Source organism: Diorhabda sublineata, chromosome 5 (genome assembly GCF_026230105.1).
Source record: "Diorhabda sublineata isolate icDioSubl1.1 chromosome 5, icDioSubl1.1, whole genome shotgun sequence".
NCBI classification, from domain to species: domain Eukaryota; kingdom Metazoa; phylum Arthropoda; class Insecta; order Coleoptera; family Chrysomelidae; genus Diorhabda; species Diorhabda sublineata.
This window is the reverse complement of record NC_079478.1, coordinates 23,588,672-23,614,854: the sequence shown is the minus strand read 5'-3', so window position 1 is coordinate 23,614,854 and position 26,183 is coordinate 23,588,672. Positions and strand designations below refer to the sequence as shown.

Here is a 26,183-nt window from a genome sequence, read left to right as displayed (position 1 = left end):
TAGGCTACTAAATATTTAGGTAAGAGCTCATATATACGCTAGAAAATTTACTATTGTTTTTTAAAAAACAAGCCACTTAAATTCTTTGGTCGCGATTTTATTTATAGCAATGCATAACCTGAGTAAGTATTATTAAACATTTTTCAATAATAATAATCGATAATAAATGAAATGACCGAGACCCTATATGTTTGCTAGTAAATCTAGACACTGACTCAGATAATGTAAATTCATTACACTCAAATAACAACATTGCAACATTACAGCAGATAAAACCTGACTATAGAAACCTGATGACGAAAGAATCAACTTAGTCGTGAATGATCAGATAGGCAATTTGAGAAGGAGAAACAGACAACAGAAGGTATTAAATAATTTGTGGCAAAACGATGTCAACTTTATTTGAGAATTTATTTCACTGAAATATCATATTTACTTAAAAAATTGAGTGAAACATTCTTGATCATATAAAAAACAGCAGTGAATCGAGACAATAATATTGATATTTATGACATTGATATAAAGAAAATATTTTAAAATAACAATCACAAAGAAAATGTAAAAAAAATTATTTTCGTCGTGATTAACCAACAAAAGAAAAAAATACTATCAATGTAACTAATTACTAATCAAGACACATTAAAAATATTTGAACCTGCTCAAAAAGTTTCTGGTATGTCTAATGATCAAATGGTTCATACAATTTAAAAGAATATTGTAAACTTGACTTAATGTTCTAATGAATAGTTAATAACTATCAATTCTGTCTCGCTAGTTATGACGTTAATATATCTGTCTGGCAAAAAGTTTTATTTTCACATAAGATTTTTGAGTAGTCCAAAGTATTATAAAAATGAGAAGTATTGAATCTTGTTTCAAATTAATTATTTGTTAAAAATTCTAGATACATATTATCATACAGGTTTTCCGAGGGTAATAACCAATTGGTATTGCGAAACTATTTTAACATATGGATTTCCATTAGACTAGTGCATTAATAGGTATTGTTAGAGTTCAACATTCCTCGCGCGTTTATATTCTCCCAACAGGTGTAGCTGCTGCAGTTCAATTATCCTCCATATACTTCCAGAAAACTACGTGTTTGTTATTCCACCTTCTTTATAATTATTAATGTTGAATCTTCACACAAATAAGTCAAAACGTCAATTATTATCTTTCTTTCAAGAAATGATTAAAAAAACAGAAGAGACCTAAAATCAAGAATATTCAGAAGAATATTTCATTATATATATAATTTCTAAATTGGTAATTTTGGTTGTGCGTTGAAAAGATTCTCGCTTAAATAGTTCGAAACGAACAGGAAATTTTCATTTGAATTAACTGTTACCGTTGGCAGCGCTTCCGTCTGACTGTCCGATTGCAATGGGACTATAGTAGAATGCGCCTGTACGGTTTTGTCTGTACAGTGTTTTTCCAAGTGCTTTTTCAGTAGTCAAATTAAGATTTCCAGAATTCAGAGCATTGTTTCCATTCCATTGTCAGTCAAGGTATGTGAGCCTTGGCAAGTTTCCATATCCAGTTCCAATACATTTTTTAAACGGCTCGACACTTCGATGGGAATTTGTAAAACCATATTTGGACACATCTCTAAAAGGGCACTCCGCCACCTGGGAGTTATTGAAAAGCAGGCAAACATATATGTGGAAAGGAATATTAAAGACTGCTCTAAAAGGTATGACGAATAATGAAGAATTAAATAAAGAACTATATTGGGAACATCAAGTATTATCGAGAATATCGACTTCATATTCTTGTGGTCTGAAATATTAGTTTCCGTGGACTGCACAAACAAGTTGTTGCAAAGGGAAGACAAATCTCTGAACGGTTCATCCAAAAAACTAAGCGCTTTAAGCAAGAAAAAAGAGAGAGATAGAAGACATTAAGAAGACATTATAGCCAAAGCTGTACAGACTTGTGTAGAAATTGGCGTTAACTGTAGCTTCCATGAAAAACGTATTAAAAACGTAAAAAGAGCTCGCAAAAGGCATTGGAAAAATGTGTAAATGACTTTGTCCTACAGAGATAAGTTTGAGGATATTTGTTACCATTCCAGTGAGCTTCGTGTATCTGTGGATGTAGCTTGAGTTACCTTGAATTGCTTCCGTTCATAAATTTGACATTTCTTTCAATAGAGTATGAAGTTGCTTCCAAACTAAACTTCGATGACACAATTTGCATCAATCAAAGCTAGAAAAATAAGTTTTTAGTTAAGTGTTGTGCGTTAGTGTCAATACTTTACTAAAAGTAAACTGATTTTTCTTGTCTACTGTTGCCCATTATTCATTATATTATCTATAATAAAATCACTTATGAAGCTTTTAAACATTTTGGTGTTGTTGACCTTATACCTTCCGATCGCTCGCTAAAGGGTCGGCTATAGTTGCATCACGTATTATATTCGTAAGTAGACTTTTTTAAGGCTAAATCGTCATTCGTAGTGGCCGAACATTGAGCGCTGAATCGGCTACTCTGCTGCCTAAAAATTTCTATTAGATATTTGAATAAAACTTGTGAAAGGCACGCAAAACTTATGCATCTATATAAAAATTGATCTCTCTTGCTACATGTTTGGTTTGAAATTCTTGATATTGATATGTGATCTTTCATCTTTCCTAACTCATAAGCTAGAAACTCAAATTAATGCAAAAGGCAATAGAGTTTTACAGCAGATTTCTCTCAAATGTCCAACAGGAGTGGCAAATTACCAGATATATGAATTGGTACAAGATATAATTTTTTCCGAGATATCTGGCTTCCTTAAATTTCATCCCTTGAACATGTCTAAAATGCAATGCTTGTGAGTATAATCTAATGGTATCAATGAACTAAAAATATGAAATACATAAGGATAACAGTGAATGCCTGGTAACGTTTTCCAAAATGCTTTAGAGGAGTTAGAATACAGACTTTATAACTATCTAGAGTAAGACAGATATTTTGAACAGTCATAATTCCTTGATACTCTTTTACATAAGCCTTTGAATAAATACCTTACCCACTTACCACCTTAAAATATTACACTGAAGTGACCTATACATTATAACAAACAAAAGATTAATCATAAGAATAATAATGATAAACACATCAAAATCTTGAAAATAATAGAAAGAGTATGAAATCGGTTAGACATTCATAGAAACAAATAAATCGAAAATGATTGAAAGTCTTACCTTTCCAAGTAAAAATATCAACCAGTTATATTCCCATTGCTTCTCAATTGATTCAATTGGAGAGTGAAGAAAAAGGCTCTGACATCCACCAGTTTACTGATTCTTGGTTGACAACCAAAATAAACTGCAAACAAATAGATGTACATAATATAATTTTCTATATTCCATGTGATGAAATTGACATTTTATTTCTATAGCTTTAATTTACATAAAACACTTAGGTAGAAGAGGGAACTTTTTATAGATTTGCATCAGACTACAGCAAAACTCCAATTTACCGGTAGAACGTTTTCGCTCAAGTATTTTAGAACATTATAGATGCATACAGGAAGATAATAAAAAATTGACACCGGATTAAATAATAAAACACGCAACCCTTAGTTATAACAATTCGGCTCTTACCGTATCAAAGATTACACCTTTCGAAATTATTAATGGACACATAAATAATTCAGATTCGTTTGACCCAAATGACCATGAAAAGTTTATAGAGAAATTAAACACAAAAAGCTCCGAATCTTTAGACTATTCAAAACAAAGAATTGTCTACGAAAAAAACAAAATTAAAAAATAAGAAACTCCCGAAATAAAAACAAACTAAAATAATCAATGTTGAAGGTATTTTGCTTAAAACCAATAAAGACACGTATCACAAAAGTATTGTCCGGAAACCAAGTAACGTTCAGAAATTGTTACAAGAGCACACGAATCCTGATGCTTTACTTGGTTCTTCGCGTATTTTAAGCGACCTTTAGTGTAGAAGACATACAGGTTACGAAGTTTTTACGTTTTACAGACACATACATCAATAATCGAAAGCCTTTTAACAATAATATTTATTATTTTAATAGCATATGTCTTGTTCAAACTTAAATAAATATTTTGGTATTCCGAAAACCCCCAAAAGAAACAAGTCAAGAAAACCTGAAAATTGCCCAAAAATCGAAAAGTCAATCCATACTTTTCGAGAATGAAGAGAGAGTAGTTACATATGCGGTTTACCTATAAACATCGAAGCGCAGCACAAATATTATACATTCTTAGAAATTTATTTAACGACAAATGCAGATGCATTTTATTATCCACTTGTAAATTCATTCTCTGTTTAGATCTTTGACAATAAACTTTATAATTTTTTTTCTCTCCAAAAAACGAATTTTTCTTTAAGACAGTGGTTCTTAACCTTTTTAAGCCGCGACCCAAATTTGAGAAATATGTTCATGTTTCGACCCAAAAAAAGTCAAAATTTTTTCATTGCTTTATTTTAGATCGTATTTTTAAAAAATCTTCAATCCTACGATGATGTTTTTTTTTAACTTACAATTTTTTTATTTATTTTTTTAATAATAAACATAAACAAAAGTACTTTTCGATCCAAGGAAAATTTAATTAATAATCAAGTGTTTTTAATAATTTTTATTGACCAAATTAAAATATATTTATAACTTTTTGAAAATAATTGACATTTTAACTTATTCCTAAAAAAAAAGAAATATCAATACATATGTTACCTAAGTCTTTTAAATTTTAAATGCAAGTCATACAGTTTCCATGAGAACCTTGTGCTTGAATACATTTTGAAAGATCTTCAAACCTCGTTTGAATGCTTGTCAAGGAGCACCTTATATCTATTTCAGGATTTAACTTGTTCCGGTAATTGTTTTTGATTACACACAGAGCCGAAAAACCAGCCTCACACATATATGTTGTTGAAAAGAGCAATAATACTTTTAGGGCTTCTTTAACAATTATTGGCTTTTCGGTTTTTAATTTTAACCAGAAAGCACATTAAGATTCAGTGTTTTTGTAGAAATTGTACCGAAGTGTTTGGTCACTTTGTATTTCTATTAATTGTTCTTGAAATTGATGAATATTAACAAATTCCTCATGCAAATCACTTATATCAAAATTAAATGGCATTTGAACCCAATTATATTTGGAAACATCGTCTGCAGGGAAATATCGATCAAAGTCTGCTATTAGTTTTTCCAAATGATTAATAAAATTTTCTGTATTTCAAAATCTGTGATATCCAATGTTATTGTCTTCAACAAGTAAATTAAGAGTCGAGAATGAAGCAAGTTTCTTTACTTCAACCTTATTTCTCCATAATTTGAGTTTATTTTTAAAACATGTAATTTTTTCAGTTAATTCAATAATAGTATGATTACGTCCTTGCATAGACGTATTTAGATTATTTATTTCAAATAAAATATCTGACAAATAAGCAACTTAAGTAATCCACTTCAACTCGGAGAATTTAGATGCTAATGGGTGTTCCTTTTCTCTCAAAAAAATTCGACTTCTGTCCGCAATGATAATACTCTTTGAACAACTTTGCCCCGGGACAGTCATCTAACTTCAGAATAATATAATAAATGTTGGTATTCTGCACCAAATTCGAAACACATTTCGCGGAAAATTCTACAGTTAAGAGCTTTTGATTTAATAAAATTGCCTACCGCAACAATTTCATCCAAAACGATACATAATTCGGGTGATAATTTTTATGAAGCAAGATTTTGTCTATGTAACAAACAATGAATCGATATAATTTGTGGATTCATTTGTTTTGCTCTCGTCGAAAATCCCTTTTGAGATGCTGTCATGGCAGCTGCACAGTCGGTGCAAATACTGAAACACTGATTCCAATTTTAGTCCTTAAAAAACGAATCGACCATAAGAAAAATATCTTTACCTCTAGTTGTTGTTGACATTGGTTTGAAAAATAAAATGTCCTCCTGTATATCTGTTAAACCTGGATACCGAACGTAAACCATGAGTTGAGCATCTTTACTTATATCTGATGTTTCATCCAGTTGAATACTAAATAAACCAGCAATTTTTATTGCAGAAATAAGTTGATTCTTAATATCAAATGACATATCATTAATTCGTAAACGAATTGTATCATTTGATAATGGTATCTTTTGTAATTTCTTTGAACTTTCATCTCCGCACATGATAGGTGCCATGTCAATGGCAGCAGGTTTTATAAGTTATTCAACAATATTATGAGGTTTCTTTTGTCTTGCAATATGCCAAGCCACATAAAAAGAAGCAAGTGTAGCTTGTTTGGCAGAATTTATAAAACCATTACTACTTGGTACATCCAAACGCTGTCTTTTTAAATGGGCTTCTTTTCTTTCGAAGAAAGTACGATCTTTTCCTTCAAAGGAAAATTTTTATGTTTTGCATCAAAATGTCTTTTAAGTTTGTTCGGTTTCATCGATTCATTACTTAATATTTCACTGCACAACACGCATTGCGGCTGTACATGCAAGTAAAACCTAATTCTAAAAATGCTTCCTTGTATTCTCGTTTTGCCATTATTAGGGTGATTACAATTTTACAATACGCACTGCAGCTTGATCACTCTACTATTATAATAATAATTAATGCTTGTATTCACGTTTACTGAGTCTGCGGGCATGCAAAGCAATGGCGTGCGTATTATCAACACCTCCTAGAAGAGAAAGCTTCAGGACAGGAATTGGACGTCACTTCCGGAAGGCCATTCGCGAAGAGCGGTAAAACCGAAACATTGTATTAGGGAATAACTCTTCTAGGAGGTGTTGGTATTACTTATTACTTGGTGTATTACTAACTTTTTTGGTTCGACTCAGCGCGACCCAAGAAATATGCTTCGCGACCCAATTTTGGGTCGCGACCCATAGGTTAAGAACCGCTGCTTTAAGAAGACAAACATAGAGAGTTGCGATAACTACTTGTCTCGTCATTCAATGTGTGATTCACACACAGCATTTACTAATGAAAAATCCTAAATTGTACGTAATTCCAACATTAACGGTATCCAAACAATGCTGGGTGTTATTTCATCAACGATGCGAGGAAAATGACAAAGTTTTTTCTCGGTTATTTTATTATATTGAAGTTCTCTTGCTGTCGAAGCTCTTGCCACAAGATTCCTATTTTTGAATCTATATTTGCTGTTTTACTACAATAGATTCAAATTTGAAATAAAATATAGAGAGTTGTTTGCAGATGCAAGGTGACAATCTCAATTAAAATAAAAACAATAATATTGGCTTTTGATGTGCTTTATAAACTCATCCTTTAAAACAAAATTTGAGCGTAAAACAATATTGACAGTTTTCGCATTGACAAAATTATTAGAAATGCTTCAAAATTTTAATTTCTCATGTCATTTGATTAGACTTATTAGACAAATAATCTAAGAAATTTGAGGATCTCCTATATTCACATATTACCAAAATGAATTCATAAATCCTTGAAGAGAAGTTCATTCAACACTAACAAAAACTCAAGTTAGACCATAATTTATTGTGAAATAATACAATAATACTAAATAATACTTTTTGCTATTCGAAAGAGATTTTGGTGTAGTCACAAATATTTTTTCGACACTACTTGAAGTAATGTCGAAAAAATCAAATAATAATGTTAGTAACCAAATTGGGGCAGACAAGCCCTTTATGGGACCTGCTACAAAGCAATGGAAAAGAAGGTAGATAGGAGCAGAACCAATAATTGGAACAACCTGTAAGGCTGAGACAGGCAAAGACACTTCGGTAACTATAATCAGAGTAGATTCGTAGAATGTAGCAATCTAAGTAAGAACAATCTACGAATACTAAAAGGAGTTCTAACGGGGCTCTGTCGCCTTAGCAAACACCTGAAGATGCTAGGCCTAGCAGATAATGCGGCGTGCAGGTTTTGTTGCACACAGGACGAAACCTCTATTCAAATTCTCTCGAGGTAGGAAACACTAACGAACTCTAAAGCACTACACCTGGGAGCGTATGAAATAGACAAAGATCTCTGACAATTAAAACCATCCCACATTCTAGACTTATTAAAATTGTGAGTGGGATTAATGGATAGGCTGTAAACACAGGGTTCTCCAGTATCGCAGCAAGAAAGGGGGACACAATAGATCCTTTGAGTTGCAATGTATAGGAGACCCCAAACCCATCCATACATACATACATAGTAATCAAATTATTCATAATATAGATATAACAATTCAGCACTAAAAAAATTAAATCAAAACTTTTTGATATGAGGTGTATTTGCAGTTTTCAATTATAATATATAAAAAATATCATTCATTCAAAAGATCTGTTGAGCTAACATCACGTTCAATGTAATTCCAGATATTATGATGATCTTATAAAATTGTAAAAAATGAAACTCGATATACGAGTAAATCCCAATCTGTTTGCTGAATTGTAAAATATGCATAACTTTTATCAAACATATTTTTTTTTTCTAAATCAAATGAAAAAATATTTTATATATTCAAACCATCAATAAACTAGTTTTTGAGATGGAAACAGTCAAATACAATATTTTTCGATAAATAATTATTTTATTTTTCCTCTATTTCTCACCAACCCTAGTTAAAATTAATATCTTTACCAAAATCAAATAATGTCAATTCTACATATATTATAAGCGAAATATACAGGGTTTAAGCACACTGCGATCATCAGGAACTTGATAAGTTTACAATACAATCTTGAAGTGAAGCAAATACTCCACAAGTACAGTGTATATCAAAAAATCTCGCAGAAGCTAATGAGTGGCTGTCTAGATGAAATAGTAATTTATCATCATAATATTAATATATAAAAATGTAATGCACTTAAGAGCCCAGTTTGTGTCTGCTGCAGTAGTTACACATGAGCTTACAGTAAGTTGATCTTCCTCACATTAGCCTGAATAAATGCATGCTATAATCACTGTTACCAGCCTATCTAGAGTATCTCCCTACAAATACAGCAACTTTGCAAGTGAGCTATACTTTCTCTATGTCTCATTACATATAGGTACGTCCAGAGCTCTAAATGAGATAGAATTAAATATTAAAGAACTCAAACTCGAAATTAGTATAGTAATACTCTTTGTAGAATTGAAATCAATGACATCGATGAACACATCAAATTCGAAAACTAAGGTATTGACCTATCCTGAAGATATCATCAATCTATAAGATACTTGTTTGACTAGTAAATACGATAGAAATCTTCGAGATTTTTGACCTACGTAGCTGTTCGACATCATTTATCTCAATACGTTCAAAGTAAATGGTTAAAAGCTTTTTACAATTTTTGATGAATTCTCTAAATATGGATAACCTATCTAAAAAACGAATTTATTTGCATCAACGTCCTGAATGTAAAAAAATCATATACAGTAAAAGTTCCTTATTCGTGCTTCCTTCATTCGCGTTTTCACTATTGGCGGAGTAAAAAAATGTAACCCAATTCCTATATTCGCGGATCTAATAAGTACAGACATAATTATAAAAGGATACCAATAGGTATCCAACCCAATATCCTTTGTAAATACCGTCAAATGGACTAATAAAAAAGTAAAATAGATCTTATAAAAACTTTGCTAAAACTATGTTGTTAAATGATATTGCCGACGACTTTGACATAAGCCGCCTTCGCTGCAATCGGTGTTTTTTAGAATGTATATAAACAGAATGAAAGCAACCTTATTATTCAATGATGAAGTACATATACATATTTTAAATGTTGCTGTTCCGTTCTATGGTAAAACTCGCTTTGCGTGTTTTATTTTTTCGTCTTTCACATTCGTTATAAAAATTGTGATCGAGGACGAGATGGGTTCGAGCAGATAGAATCAAGTGACATTCAGGAATTGCTTGAATCGCAAGATGAAAATTTGACTGAAACCGACTTGGAGGAAATGTTAAATTCACAGCCTATTGAAGAAGAGGTTTCAACAAGCACTGGAAAGGTGACATTTAATTTGAAAAATCTTAGTGAAGGTTCAGGAATGGCAAATGAGCTTTACGATTTCTTTAGGAACATTGATCCGTCTATGGAACGAAGCCTTATTTTTAAGAGGCAAATTGCTAATGTGACTGCTCCGTATCAGTCTGAATTGAAGGAGCTTTTAAAAACTGTGAAGCAAGAGAAAATTACAAAATTCTTCAAACCATTGCTTAAGCCTAAAGGTAATTAATCAAAATGTTCAAAAACTTTTATGTATTTATTCATTTATTTTGTCACCTAGGAACATTTACCCCAGAATCCTATACAAATTACCATTCCGTATTCACGGTTTCTGTCTCGCGGCATATTTTTGGAACATATACCCCGCGAATAAAGAGCTTTTACTGTAATATCACAAATAATACTAACTGTCAGCAGTACCAAATGCAACGATGGACATATACAAGAGATCGAATAATCCATTACACAATTGTATACAGACGAAGTCCAGCGAGAATCCGAAAGATCGTTCGACGACTGCCCAAGAAAATTTGATCTGCCAAAGTAAGTCCTAGAGATGGGCAAGCATACGAACTTTGGAATAATTATTATCATTAAGACAAAATAAAAAACCATCAGCAATATCTAAGATTTTCCAAAATAAGCAAATGTTCAATATTATATAAAATATTAAACAAAAAATTGATAGAGAAAATAATTTTTTCTAAGAATGAGTGCATTTTTGGTTAGGTTAGGTATAAAATCCCCATCTAAATTGTTTGACTATGACTATAATCACATCGATGAGAAAGTTACTCTGTTGTTATCTCTTTTATAATTTTTCTCCTTTTATTTACGGTAATGAACATTCCAAGCTAAATACAGGGATTGAAGATAACGTTTTTATACCTACAAATGTGCGCAAATGCACTCTCCCATATAATCTGTGCGCTCGAACCACTGCACACAAAACCATGGAGTATCTAAGAAAAAAGCAAATAAAGTTGCTTATCCATGATTTACCAAACATTTGTTTAAGGAACTAATGATTTTTCATTATTGCATATATTTAGTTTTAGTTGCAATTATTTATTGTTTATAATTAATTTTCTCAACTGAACTAAACTGCGCTACAGAAATTATTCAGAAGAAATAATATGAATAAACCGCCGCCCCTAATAAAAAGTTATATGATCACGGAAGCTTTAAAGTGATTCCCATACGTTGCAGTAGGTAGATTGATCTTGAAATTGAAATTTTCTCTAATTGATCACACGTTTTCCGAAAGACGATTGCTAATCTTTGTGCTTTGTTGATACGGACAGGGATATTGCAGGCCAGCGAATAATTTTAGGGCAGAGTGTTCTGGTGTTATTTTGTAGTGACTCCATATCTAGCTGGTTCACTCCTTCCTGTAGGTCGTTGTCTCCTTCAAACGGCGCCAGTTGATTTTGGTGGACTACTTTGAATTTACTATTGGAGATATTGCTTATGCAATAAATGACATCATTGATCCTTTTCTTAATTAAGTATGGATCTTCCCATGATTTTTTAATTTCGGCGGGTTGTGCAGCCCCCTTTTAAAACCGCTGCCTGTGGCTTCCGTGTCGTATCATTTTCTCATTCTGTCACTGAAAGCTTGAAGATTCGAGCGAACCAATTCGTTTATGTCGTCCATTCTTCTTATCAATTGGATCACATAATTTTCTCCACATAGGTATTCTCTAAGTCGATACCAAAATTCAAGGTCACAAGGAAGCCTCATTTCACATCCAAACAGAATTTTCACATGTGTTTCGCTGGTGGACTCATTAATAGCCAATCCATAAGCAATTGCAAATAGGGACAAATACTGATCACGATCTCTCTGGTGGATGGAAACTACTTTGAATAGATATCTGCCAATGGTCCTGTTGTTCATTCTCTCGAAAATTCTACCTGCTTGTGGGTGTTATGCGGCCGTCCTGGTCTTCTTCATTCCCAGCTGATCTGAGATTTCCTGGAACACATAGCTCTCGAAGTTTCTACCTTGATCGCTTTAGATGGCTAGTGCTCGCCTCATCGGCTGATAAATTCATTCATTAATACTTCTGCGACAGTTGTGTTCTTTTGATACGGAATAGCATAAATTTCCACCCACTCCACCCACGCAATCCTGCCGAAAGGAGTTACCATTACCAACATGTTTCGTGGGTGCCTTTCCCTTGCGATGTGGTCAAATTACTCGTATCACAAGTCGTACATTGCTTACACCAGTCCTTCACATCGTCGGAGCTGTTCATCCAATAAAACCTTTCACAGACTCGCTGAAGGGTTTTCTTTACTAGATATAGACTGTCGTGTAACTTCTTCAGTACTTCAGCAACTCTTGTGCTTGGAATGACTAGCTGTCTTCTCTTCTCGGAACCATCATTCTCAAGGATTCTTTTTAAAAGGTCCTCTTCCAGGACAAGGGATTTCTACGGAGCCCAATAAGCTTTTAGTGCCGGTAAAAATCTTGACAATTATTGCCAAGTAGGTCCTCGATTTTCTGCTTTCCATTTCCGAATAATTTTTGGTAAGGATCATTCTCTTGATCTTCTTTGATCCTTGTGGATGACCACTCTTCGTTAATCACTGTAGTTTTTGAAACTATAGCTTCCTTGGATTTGACTTTGTTATAGTGGAAGCAATCTGCTGAGCACGGTCGTCTAGACAGACATGGCTAACACCAGCTCGATGTTGTATATCGAAGTTTTCTTGAAGGCGTTCAATCCATCTTACAATCTGCCGCTAGGAATTCTTGAACTGCATCAACTACTTGAGTACTACATGGTCAGTCCGGATAAGGAACTTTATTCCATAAAGATACTGCTATAAATATTTACTACCGCCAAAAGTTCTCTTCTCGTGACGCAATAGTTCCGTTCAGATTTCTTGCCCTCCTTGGATCTGTGAGAATACTCCTCCAATCTCGACGTCGCTGCATCCGTGTCAAAGATAAAGTCTTCTTTTGGTAATGGATATCCTAATATCGGCACCGTGGTTAAATGTCTCTTTGGCAATAACTCCGACAATACGTGCAAAGTGTAAGGAAACTTTTCACTTGATGTTTATCGGTTGATCGTGGCCATCGCTGTATGGAGACAATTTTCTCAGAATCCACTGCCACTTTTTCATTGCTCACTATATGGCCTAGGTAGTTGACTCGGTTCTGGAATAGCTTTCACTTCTTTGGATTTGGATGAGCTAGTCAGCTTAAAGTCCCTTGAATCCGTCTTTTTTTAAATGCTTACTCTTTTTTCTCCACGAGCATTACTCGAGACACATATGGACCAATAGATGGGTCTTTCCCCTCTTCCATCTCTAAAATTATTCTTTAACCTTCCTATCTCTTTGCTTTTGGAAATCTGCGAACTGATTGACTTCTCATCACCAGTATCGATTTTGTGTTTGACGGCTGATGATCTACCAATCTTTTCTCCTTTTGATACAACTAGGTCTCGATACTGCAAAAGAAATTTCCTCATTCTCTTTTTCTTAGCTCGGTTTAAGGATTGACCAGCTACTGATATCATATGTTCGAATTGGCTATGGGAATTGTCGGTTGTCGTCGTTTGGTGGATTATACACGTTACTGATACGTATGATCTAGCTCTGGTTTCCTTTTTAATGGCTATGGGGTAATAGTTTACATTTATCGTACTAGCATCTCCTTCACCAACGTAACTGATGCATGACCCCCATGAATCCATTACCTACTGTAATGGATTCACTTCGTGCAGGTAGAACAGAATCTTCCTGTACTTCCTGCCAACACCAAATGGATGATGGGGATGATGGAATACTTCTTTAGAACTCACTTTAATGTTTCTATTTCTAAAGTCCAATTGGAAACCATAAAGATTCATTATGTCCCAAAATCACTAGATCAGAGATCAGAATGAATCACGGAATATATATATATATATATATATATATATATATATATATATATATATATATATATATATATATACATACAGTGCTTTTCAGATAAAAGTATCCACCTTTAATAACCTTTGTAATACTGGTATTTAGAAAAAATCCAAAAACACGTCAATTTATGTTGGAAGGGGCAAGCATTATGGCTTATTTAAACTTACTGGAAAAGCCACCCCCTCACCCCTAGCAGCATCCCCTTTATTTTTTTAAATTACTTTTCATATTTTTTATGTAAAATTTGGATACTCCTCTTTGAGCTGATTTCAAAAATGTATAATACTTGTAGGTTAAAGTGGTTAGTTTATGAGATAAACAATTTTTCTTTTAAGAGCACAAATTTTACTTATTATTTACTTTCACCTTATTTGCCTGTACTAAAATGGGTTGTACAACAGTTCAAACTCTTTAATCTTTTTAACTGTGCTATTTATTCTACTTAAAAAATCCAAACAACAAAAAACTCTACTTTTTATTAAAGTTTGACATTGTCAACTAGAACTCGTAGTCACTATTGATAGTGTAATTTGATACATTATTTATTTTGTTTCTCTGAAATGGTTTACTCTTTGCAAGAAAGAATTGAAATTGTAGGTTTATACTACCAAAATAATAATTGTGCAAGAGCTGCTGCTAGAATATTTAACGAATTACATGACGGAAGACATGCAACTCATAAGTATGTAATTCAACTGATGGAGAAATTTACCACAACAGGGTCTGTTTGCAATAAAGTGCATAAGCGAGAGGGACTCGTAAATAACGAAGCAATCCAAGTGGCAATTTTAGGGCAAGTCAGCTCAGAGGCTCAACAACCCCAATCGTTGTCATCAATAAGTAGAGCGATCGGTGTTTCATCTTCACAGTTTTCCGAGTTCTACATAAATTCAAGTACCACCCATACAAAGTTAAGTTGGTGCACGAGTTGAATGAAGATTATTTTGATCGTCGTCTAGAGTTTTGCGAATCAAGGACGCAAATTATCAATAACAATCCACAATTGTTAAACAATATTTGCTTTTCTGATGAATGCTCATGGTCATTAAATGGCTTAGTAAGTAGGCATAATTGTAGATATTGGGCTGAAAGTGATCCACATATTATGCGTGAATTCCATACACAACATCCCCAAAAGTTAAACGTTTGGTGTGGTATCCTAGGTGACCACATTGTCGGACCTTTCTTCATCAACGGAAATTTAAATGGTGAATCATATCTTGAGTTACTCAGGGAAGGGGTTGACCCACGTATTACAACAATAATAGAAAATGATGATAACCTTTCCGAAGATTTACTGGTATTTCAACAAGACAGAACTCCCCCACACTATGCTATGCCTGTCCGACAATTTTTAAACGAAACATTCCCCGCTCGTTGGATAGGTAGAAGGGGGCAGATGATGGAGTGGCCACCTAGGTCACCGGATTTAACACCCCTAGACTTCTTTTTATGTGGGTATTTAAAAACAAAAGTTTATGCTACCCAACCAGAATCTCTGGATGATTTACGAGAGAGGATAGAAAATGAATGTCGACAATTAAATCCAGCCGTATTAAGCAATGTCAGAGAGGCATTTCAAAATTATAATTGTATGGAAGTGAATGGTACTCATTTTGAACACTTATTGTAACTTCATAATAAATAGCACAGTTAAAAAGATTAAAGAGTTTGAACTGTTGTACAACCCATTTTAGTACAGGCAAATAAGGTGAAAGTAAATAATAAGTAAAATTTGTGCTCTTAAAAGAAAAATTGTTTATCTCATAAACTAACCACTTTAACCTACAAGTATTATACATTTTTGAAATCAGCTCAAAGAGGAGTATCCAAATTTTACATAAAAAATATGAAAAGTAATTTAAAAAAATAAAAGGGATGCTGCTAGGGGTGAGGGGGTGGCTTTTCCAGTAAGTTTAAATAAGCCATAATGCTTGCCCCTTCCAACATAAATTGACGTGTTTTTGGATTTTTTCTAAATACCAGTATTACAAATGTTATTAAAGGTGGATACTTTTATCTGAAAAGCACATATATATATATATATATATATATATATACGAGTATATATTGATATGCCTAGACCAGTTCCATGCATAAACAAAATATTGCGTTACCATAGCAACAAACAATAACTTAGTAGAAGTGTCAGTGTAAAGTTTAACGTCAAAAAAGTAAACCAGAGTTACGCGATATATTAAAAGAAAAGAGATGTCCACCAAAATTGCGAAAATCAAAAAATTGGAAAATCGGGCCATCATCAAGTACCTGTATTTAAAATGGTTAAAAGGTAAGCAGATTTACGAAGATATGCTTAATACCCTTGGTGATCAATGACCTTCGTATGCGACCGTGAAAAATTGGACTTCAAGCTTCAAAAGAGGTAAATTTTCCATTGAAGATGATGACCGATCGGGAAGGCTAGTTTCTGAGTCAGTCCCCGAAAATATCGATGCAGTTCATGACATGATTTTATCAGACCGTCGAATTGGGTTAAAACGGATATCTGAAGCACTGAATATTTCATACGAACGCGTTCATCATATAGTTCACCTCAATTTTGACATGGGAGAAATTGCTGCAAAATGGATCCCCAAATGTTTGAATGTTGACCAAAAGTGTGCAAGGGTAGAAGCATTGAGTTCGATCTGTGCTCGATTTGAAAACGATGTAAACTTCTTAAACCGAATTGTTACTATGGATGAGACTTGGGTAGATTTCTACGATCCAGAAACAAATAAACCGCTGAATTTTAGAATTCCACTAAATTTAGGAAGGACCGGCTCCATGGCGAAGACGCGTTCGTAACAATATGGAAACAAAATCATGCACTCCAAAAGATAAAGAGAGAATAGTAGATACCAATTATAACATATCAAAAACAACAAATTCTCAGTGTCCCAACTAATAAGTGTACGGTTTAATTTATTTTGAAATGTTAATAATTGTTATTGTTATAACGTATTAAAGTATTAGAAGTGAACTATTTTCAAATATAGAAACCCAACACATGAATAATAAAAATTATCTGTAATCACCCTTAAAACATCATTATAAAAATTTTAAATATCAAAGAAACCATTCTCATCAGTAGAAACAACCTTCAAATGGTATGAGTCAAAATTCTTCTTCTTCTATCTTTTCTATAGGAAATTCTGCCTGTTTCTTTTTTTTTGTTGTGCTTTTAAGTTATATTAGGGCTTCATCTTTTCCGGGGTCGACCGACACTTCTCCACCCGGCCGGCGATTTGCCTCTTGCGATCTTTACTACCCTATCATCTGTCATTCTACTTATATGGTTAATTCATTCTTTTTTTTCTATTCAATAGTCACTCGTTAATCTTCTCCACATTACATCTTGTTCTAATATAGTCGCTACTTGATCTCCTCAGTATTCTCATCTCAGTTGTTTCCAACATTCTTTGTGTTTTGGACGTGTGCGGTTGCGATTCTGCTGTGTATGTCATAATGTCTTATAACAACTTCTAGTCGTAGTTTTTGTTCTAATATGTTTGTTTCTTCATATTGTATTATTGAGGCATCCTGCTGCTCTATTTGATTTCTGTATTTGTTCTTTTACTTCTGATTCTAAAATCTCCATAGCTTAATAGTGTGATGCCTAAGTAGTTAGTTTCCATAATTTCTCAATGTTAGTACCGTCCATTTTTATCTTACATCTAATCGATTCTTTGTTAATGACCAGGTTTAGTTTCTTTGCTACTATGTTAAACTTGTGGACCAATCTTTGTAGGTCGTCTTCACTTTCTGCTATAAGGATAGCATCATCTGCATAGTAGAGATTTTTTATTTCTCTATTTCCCATCTTATAACCTTTCCTCTTTTTCACTGCCTTTATTATTTCATCCATTATGAGATTAAAAAGTAAGGAGCTTAAGGAATCTCCATTTCTTATACCCGTGCCTATGTTTATTTCTTCTGTAAGTTGTCCATCTATTCCAGCCTGTATTTTGTTGTCCTTATATAAGTCTTCGATTGTTTTGATGATGTCTAACGGTATTTGTCTATTGTATAAAAGGTGAACACCTCTAAAGATTTTTCTGTCATTTGTCTTGTTACAAATACTGCGTCTGTACATGATCACCTTGTTGTTCGTCCTCAAAAGATATTCTTTGATTTATTAGTTGGATTAAAATTTTGGTTGTCATTTTTAGAGTAGTGTTTAAAAGATTGACAGTTTTCCGGTTATTTTCTATCACCTTTTTTAAACAGTGGAATTAGTATACTTGTTTTTCCATTCTTCAGGTACTTTTTTATATTTTAATATTTTGTTAATGAACAGTGTCAACTGCTCAGTCATTGCTTTCCCACAATTTTTTAAAAGCTCATTTGCTTTCCATCACTGCCTGTAGCCTTTCGGTTTTTTAGTTTTCTCTGAGCTTCCTCCACTTCCTTTGTACCTATTCTGTTTTCTTCTTCAGTTGTGATATCTGGTGTTTCTGGTCCTTCTGTTAGGAGTTGGTTTTGTGAGTACAATCTAGTCTATTCAGGTTTTTATTACTCGAGATTACTCGAAACATTCACAACATTGGCATTCTTTTGTAACGAGAAAATCATCTGCTGTTTAAAGAAAAACCAACAGATGATTTTCTTCATATCAACATTATTATTATTACACTCCTACCTACTAAACTTAATGATATTACCATAGGGTACATCGCGCGATTAGCGACAAGATGATTATATTTCAAGCCAGAAACCCTTCATAATGTGCAATAACAATGATTTTTAGTCAGATTGTATAAATATCTTACAATATCAATTATCATTACTGTCTTTTACTGTTTTAGATGTTTCACGTAAGATTCCTACTACAATTCTTACGATGGTGACGGAGTCTATATGCCACATCTCCTTTATTTCGTTGAGTGGTATAGATTTGTTCACTCTTTTGTACATATTTTTGCAATATTTGTTGCTAGAGGAACGGCAGAATATACTTTTTTTCCTTCTTGAACGTCAACAACATATTATTGTTACCATCCCTCTTTGGCACTCCCCTTGAAGGTATTTCATTGTGTATAGTGTTCCAATTGTATACATACTATGTTTCTTAGATTGCTTACACGTATTTCATACTGTTTGTTGCTATTTGTACCCAACTACAGCTTTTTTTAAAATGTGTGCCGTGCCATAAATAGTTGTACTCTGCATTTGGTACTTTAATTTAATGGTGTAGGAAGTTTGTTAGCTGAAGTTGTTGCCAATCTTTGTATGTTATGATTTTATCAACTTCTTTACAGTCGACGTTATCAGCCATTGGAAGTTACCATGCAGCAAAGGTTAGCAGACCAGTATTTGCCGGATCAGTGGAGTCAAGTACTCAAATCAAAAACTAGTGAATGTTAGTTGTGGTTGATATCTATAGTATTTCTATCGACCTTGTATTGATAAATAGTCTATGATCACGCAAAGATACATTGTACATATTTTTCAATATTTGTGATAATGCTTGATAATAAAACACCACAAACCACTATTGATATTGAATACTATGATAATATTTGTAAAGTTGTACCCTAGAAATCTAAATATCCCTACTAGAATTTCATTGAAGAACCTCCTACTTCCAGTGAGTCATTTTTGAGCACGATCAGTGTATGAAATGATTGAATTGAATAATTAAAATATGGCAACTAATTTTGATCCTTTAACTCATTGATGAGGAAAAATTTAGTTTTAAAATAAGTTTTAAGAACTTATAATCAAAAAGTTCATATGAATACTCTAATATTTTTCATGTTGATATGGTTGAAATTATTCATTCATATTCAGAGATTTCTTATGTTTGTTCAGTAAAATATTATTCATAATATCAAATATATAATAAAACATTGAATTCAGATATTTGTCGAATAAAAACTATTGTGAATTCTCAAAACAAAGAGCTGACAAAATTATTCTAATAAACTTCAAATACAATACAATTTAAGCAGTAACATGGTAAATAATATTATACACAAATTGTAAAATTCCGTTTTTCACTGACTTTTACTTGTATTTCATTTAATATCCAATTATATTATAATCGTTACCTCAACTTTAAAGATTTGCATTCACTATTCAATCACAAAAACACTGTAACAAAAGTCTTCCAAAATTTGTACTGATCTACAATATTTATAACAAAAGAAAAAAATGACCTCAATATCTTCTTATAGCAGCTAAAAAAAGATGTATGAGGTGAGATATTTCTTTCCCTTTAAATAACTCTTATATGTTTTAAATTACTCCACTACGGGTGAAACATCTCATGGCTAAAACTTATGCTTTTAGATGGATTATGTCGTATCTTCGTGTTTCTTTCCTAGAAATGATATTAATCGAAAAAGTGCATTTTAAAAAGTAAAGTTCTTTCAGTTTAAAAGTACACCTAACTCCCCGTACCTACTTGTTAGTATACATAATTACAAGAAGTGGATGTCCTTGAAAGAGCTTGGAACCTCTTTTATTGCTACAGATACCTAGAGGGGAAAATTGCGCTACCTATACCTTCAAATTATATACATTCACTGTGAAAGATATTTTAATTCATGTAACTTTCCAAGTCTTATAATATACAGATTCTAGAAAAAATATGTAGTTGATTATGATCCATACACTACAGTATGAATTAGAGTCCCGTTATCACATCAAGGATAAATATTTAAAGAACTCATTATAGACACTGGAGGGTTAACTGCATGTATTAAATGATGCTGATGAAAACAACTTCGTGAATACATTACTATTACCAAGTGATACATACTCGTATATATCACAACAATTCTTTCTAACAATTTTACGTTGACCTTCTGCTTCTGAAGACATATCTTGTTTATCGATACGCGCGCCAGATTGAGTCAATGTGATTGATGATATCGTATTAGTGAAAAGTGTGTTGGAACTCCAGAATGCGATTAATTGAGCAAAATAGTACACAAACTAGTAGTATTTTCAAGAAGTTTTGTTCATGATAACCATCTGAAATTGATTGAAAAGAACAATTTTAGTGTCACGTGATGATGACGAATCGATAAAAACCGTTTGATAATTACTTATCAAGAATTAAACAAACCCTTTTTTCAGACTAGGTAATAAATGTGGTGATCTCTATCAGCCTAGGTATATATTTGATTTTCGCACTTTGGATCAAGGTACGTCGGTCTCAAGATCCTCATTATTCTTTGGAACCATGATACTTTATCAATAGAACTGTTTCTTAGTAGTACCGGAAAGACAGACTATTTTAATATGTTCTGGAACAATTAATAAAATCTACGTTAGCAAGAAATATACGTCGTATACCACTAGACGCTCTGGAAATATATGGATCAGGTTCTATATTTTTGGTTTTTGCAATATATTGATATAAATAACAAAACTTGGTGAGAAAATAATTTCCATATCATGTCTAAAGTGTTTAACATTTATCACGTACCAACTATACCTTTTCAGTTTCGCTACCACTGTTCATGTATTAAAAAAATCTCATCTCTCTAATGATACTCCTCTTGAATTGAATAACAAACCTTAATCAATTCATTTAATAAAACAGAAGAGCTTCAAAAGTTTTTCTCATAATATATGGCATTTGTCATTCCTGAATATTAATATAATTGGTATGTCCTCAAATAGTCCCCCTGTGTTTCTACTGAAAGTTTATCTGTTCTAACGTGGTTGACTATTGCCCTAATTAAGAATGGTGGTTTTAAGAACACAGTTTGATCACTGGCTGAGTTCGGGTTCTATTTTGCATTTCCCATTATACCTGGCGATTAATCGTGTGATGTGATCAATAGAAGAATCTCAGGTAATTAATCCTACTCAAACGGGGAAAGTGTTCAATGTGGAAGTAGCAGTAATTAAGTGAATGTTACTGTGCTTTATATAAACTACTTATTCTTTTCTCCAAATCTTTTTATATTTCCATAAATTTCTGCTCTAGCCTTGGAATTATTGCAATTTATTTTCAAAACTTTATGTTTCTTATCCTTCTCAACATATTATTCGATAACTTCTCTAAGTTCAATTATTTTTAATATTTCCCATTATGCAAATATCAGTATATATTTCCAAGTACCCACTAAAAATAGTTTCAAAAATTATGAATGAATTAATAAATTACCGTTTATTTGGATGGGACTCTTTATTACAAAATTACTCCTTTGATAATAGTAGTGGAAGACATCAGTTAAATAATTGTCTCAAGTATGGTATGACTCACTTTAAGACCGTAATTTGATAAAAATAAATTGCCGTTTTATCTTATAATGGCGCCTCTATTCCACTGTTTTATTTAGTGTTATACGTTAAAATTTGAAAGGTGACGACGTCCATTCAACCTAAGCGCAAACATTAAACATCAGTTATAGTCCGAGAGGTCTTGGAAACTCGATTTTCGGCCAGATGATTTTTAAATATAATTTCAGAATTATTTTTAGTACTAATGATTTGGAAATTCTGAGATATGTTCGAAAGCTACAATTTGCTAATTTGGCACTCTCATATATTCCTCTGAATTCGACTGCATATTAACAGTTTGTTTTATTGTTCATGTGTGAGTGGAGTGAATAAAATAAAATAAAACAGAATCAGGCAAAAAATGAACTATTCTAAGAAAAAAATGGATTTGTAGCATAACATGTGTTACTTAAGAATAAAATACACCGTTTAAACCTCAAGTACTCTACAGCTCATCTCTCAACACAAAAGTTATTATAAACTAATTGCATTTTCATAATATGAAATTTGGAGGTTATGAATTTACAGAGCAATTTTGATGAAATTATAATTTTGGAACGGCATCACAACGTAAGAAACCAATCTAGCGTGATGAAACGGAATCACACAGAAAATATTTATTAAATTTACATCTATATATTGGGCTGATACTAAAACTTTGAGAAACTACAGTAAAATAAATTCCACTCTTAGCTACAGAAAGACATGCATTTACGGATAACAGCATAACACAAATAGCAACTTGTAAAATCTTTTACACATCCGACTCTTGTTATATTACTCAAATTACAAACAAATTAGTTTTATTCGAATTATTCAATAGCAATTATTTTCTTAGGTAACAAAATTTCAAATTATAATACTAAAGGTATAAGAAACTTTTCTCCACCAGTGGCTGATTTAAGTAAAGCGTTACCTTAAAGCTTAGTTCAGCAAATGTGTTATGTTGCGAATATTGTGAATATTGTATTTAACTCAAAATTTCTTGATGAAAAAACAATAAAATACCCGAGACTGAATAACTATATGAATAACAACTACTTAGGGGCTCATCATGATCCACATGGATTGGAGAGACAAATGTTAATATTTAAATTAAAATATTTGATAGCACCAAAAGTAGGTCCATTATAGTATATTTCAGAAAGGTATAAAATGGGGAATTCCGTCCAGTTCGGCTCAATTTCGGTGTCAGCCATAGATGTAGGTCTTGAAATAGTACTGTTTGTAATATTAAAATTTCAAGTAATTGCGTGAAAGAATTAGGAAAAGTATGTTTTCTTCTGGCCTGAAGTGTCAATATTGTGTAGGGATTACTAAGGTAGTAGATTATACAGTTATATTTTGCGTTTAACAGGTACCGTTTAACTTATTAGTGCCTCTGCCTAATTCCAACCCTATTTCAGATTCGGCTTAACCATGCGCCGTAAGGGCAATGGTGCCTTACCCCAAATTTTTAGACCTTTATAAGTATATTTGTTTAGTTTAACGCATCAGTATTTGCTGTTAAGCCATAAATAGTGTTCACAGTATTATAAGATTAGTAATAAAATGTCGACATTTACACCAACGAAGAAACTGTCGACCGATGTTCCCGAATGACTGGAGTTGGAAAGTCCACCGTTTTTAAATTATTTCATTAAAAGTCCAGTCAGACCAATGAAAGTCCTTGATGAAGACACCAAAAGTATAATTCGAAGAAAAGTTCACTCTTTTTATTTTAAAAAAGAGATACCCACCCTAGATAAGATTTTAATGGAGCTTGGCAAGTATGACAGTATTCCGTTGATAACTAAAAAACTTTTATGGACCACTTTGAGAAACATGGATTTTGCCTGGAAAAAGCATAAGCGATGAAATTGTTTGGTGGCGACGAAATTACTTAAGAAGTATAGAGCAGTACAGAACAGAGCAGAAGAAAATGATAAAACATCTTCCGGCTGATTCAGTAGCAGTTATAGATAACGCAAATTATCATTCTCGACGCATAGAGAAGACTCCAATCTCATCTTAGAGAAAACAAGAAATTATTGACTGGTTAACCACCAAAAGTATTGAATTTGAAGATAATTTGATAAAAAAAAAACTATTAGCTATAGCAAATTTACACAAATATTGTTTTATGAAATAGGCCATGGAAGATATAGCAGAAAAACATAGTGTAACTGTGCTGCGCACCCCTCTATATCATTGCGAACTAAATCCTATAGAACTTATATGGGCGCAAGTGTAAAGATTTGTAGCAAGACACAACACGACATTCAAGTCCAAATGAGAAAAAAAAATATAATGAATTTTCTCTAGTGAACTTTAATGTGGATTATAAAGAATAAATTCTATTATATATATTTTAAGAGGTATATTCAAATGTATCAAATACTGTATTTGGATACATTTTGAACAATTTTACATTATCTGAACTTATTGTATGATAATGATTTCTATCATCCTCGTCAATACTTGCATATCAATACCTTGAATCGTAAAAGCTCTATAAACCAAACATAACAGACATCTGGGGCCTGTCCAATACACTTACCGTTACGTTGAAACTTATCGTTTCAGCGATTTCTAGACCTAGTTATGATATTTTTAAATTGTTATCAAAAGAGTTAATAGTTTATTTAAAAATATATTTATTAGTAAAATGGAATGGATAAATTTCAGTTATGAGTGGTTGCCTATAGATTATAACTGAAATGTTTAGAACCAGGGCGGACATCCAATATTCCTAGAATTAAATTTTGAAATATAATATAAAATTCAGAATAACATAGTCAATATTTTTAGATATTTAGTATTAAGGAATTGAAATAAGTTTAAATTTGATATATGTAGCAGATATATTAAAACGTTTCATCGCGTATTACCGAGCATACTATCACTGTAAATGTGAAATAGTTCAAAATGTATGTTATTCGAAGCGATTGAAAGTATTGAAATAGATGTAAGGATAGTTTAAATAAAAACAAAGAGCTTCTTTTTTACAATAAGCTCTATATTTTATAAGATATATCACCTCTTAGAAACCCCTCCTTGGTAAGAGTAGAATAACTAGGTAAGTAAGTAAGTTTAAATTCACCATTGGTCACTGAAGCTGATAAGATAGTTATCGAAACGCACGTCAAAAATTGTGTGTATGCAGTGATAGTAAACAGTTTGTTGATCAGTAGTTTATAGGAATTTAAGAAAATGAACTCTTCATGGTGGGTATAAATATAAAAATACCCTTGTAAAAGCGAAGTTAAATTAATTTAACTCAAAACTGAGTGTTGTATACATAATAATGTTTCATTAAAATATTTATTAAATCATTTCAACAAAAAATATGATTGATTATAAACAAATGTTTGATTTTCTATTTTTCTTCTGGCCTACTGAATAATTAATTGGTGAGATGGATATATGAAATTTTTTAAAAAGTGCTTCCACATGACACGCATTTTCGAAAAGTTGTTTGTGGTGAACTATATCTGTAATTAATTTACACGTTCATTGCTAGATTTAATAATTTTTTAAATATACAATGAATTTGGAATTTGAATTATAAAATATTCAACAAATTAACATACCCTTAAATGGAGAACTACAATCTTTATAACAAAATAGCACTACACAAAAACTTTTGTATACAAAAATATCCAACTCGTAAAGTCAAAACGTCGAACGAGTAATCTTACGACCCCGGCGTTGGTTGCGGCCAACGAGGTACTCACCTGACAACTGCCAGTTTCATTTCGCGCAATTTTTCGAGTTAGGTACTAAAAATAAATGGTACTATTGGTAGCGGTAAGTATTTGTTCTTTTTCTAAGGACTGGTTTATTTTAGTATCGAGAAGGCACCGCTAAACTCTGAGTGACTGAGAATTACAAACGATACTCACAAGATAGATGAGACCATTGGCGTAACATATATATATATATATATATATATATATATATATATATATATATATATATATATATGTTTGTATATATATATATATATATATAATATATATACATATATATATATATACATATATATACATATATATATATATATATATATATATATATATAT

The 26,183-nt window shown here is 32.4% G+C and overlaps 1 protein-coding gene across 2 annotated transcripts in view; it reads right to left on the bottom strand.

Annotated features, from left to right (window-relative positions):
* Positions 1-25,892, bottom strand: part of LOC130444263 (protein I'm not dead yet) — a 74,534-nt gene extending 48,642 nt beyond the window's left edge. The window contains exons 1-2 of one of the 2 annotated variants that reach the window (XM_056779330.1): positions 25,693-25,892; positions 3,192-3,315 (exon numbers count right to left, since the gene is read on the bottom strand). The gene's annotated coding sequence lies outside the window, so the exon portion shown is untranslated. The remainder of the gene's footprint in view (positions 1-3,191; positions 3,316-25,692) is intronic. The other variant, XM_056779331.1, reaches the window with a different exon arrangement.
* Positions 25,893-26,183: the final 291 nt, after the last annotated feature.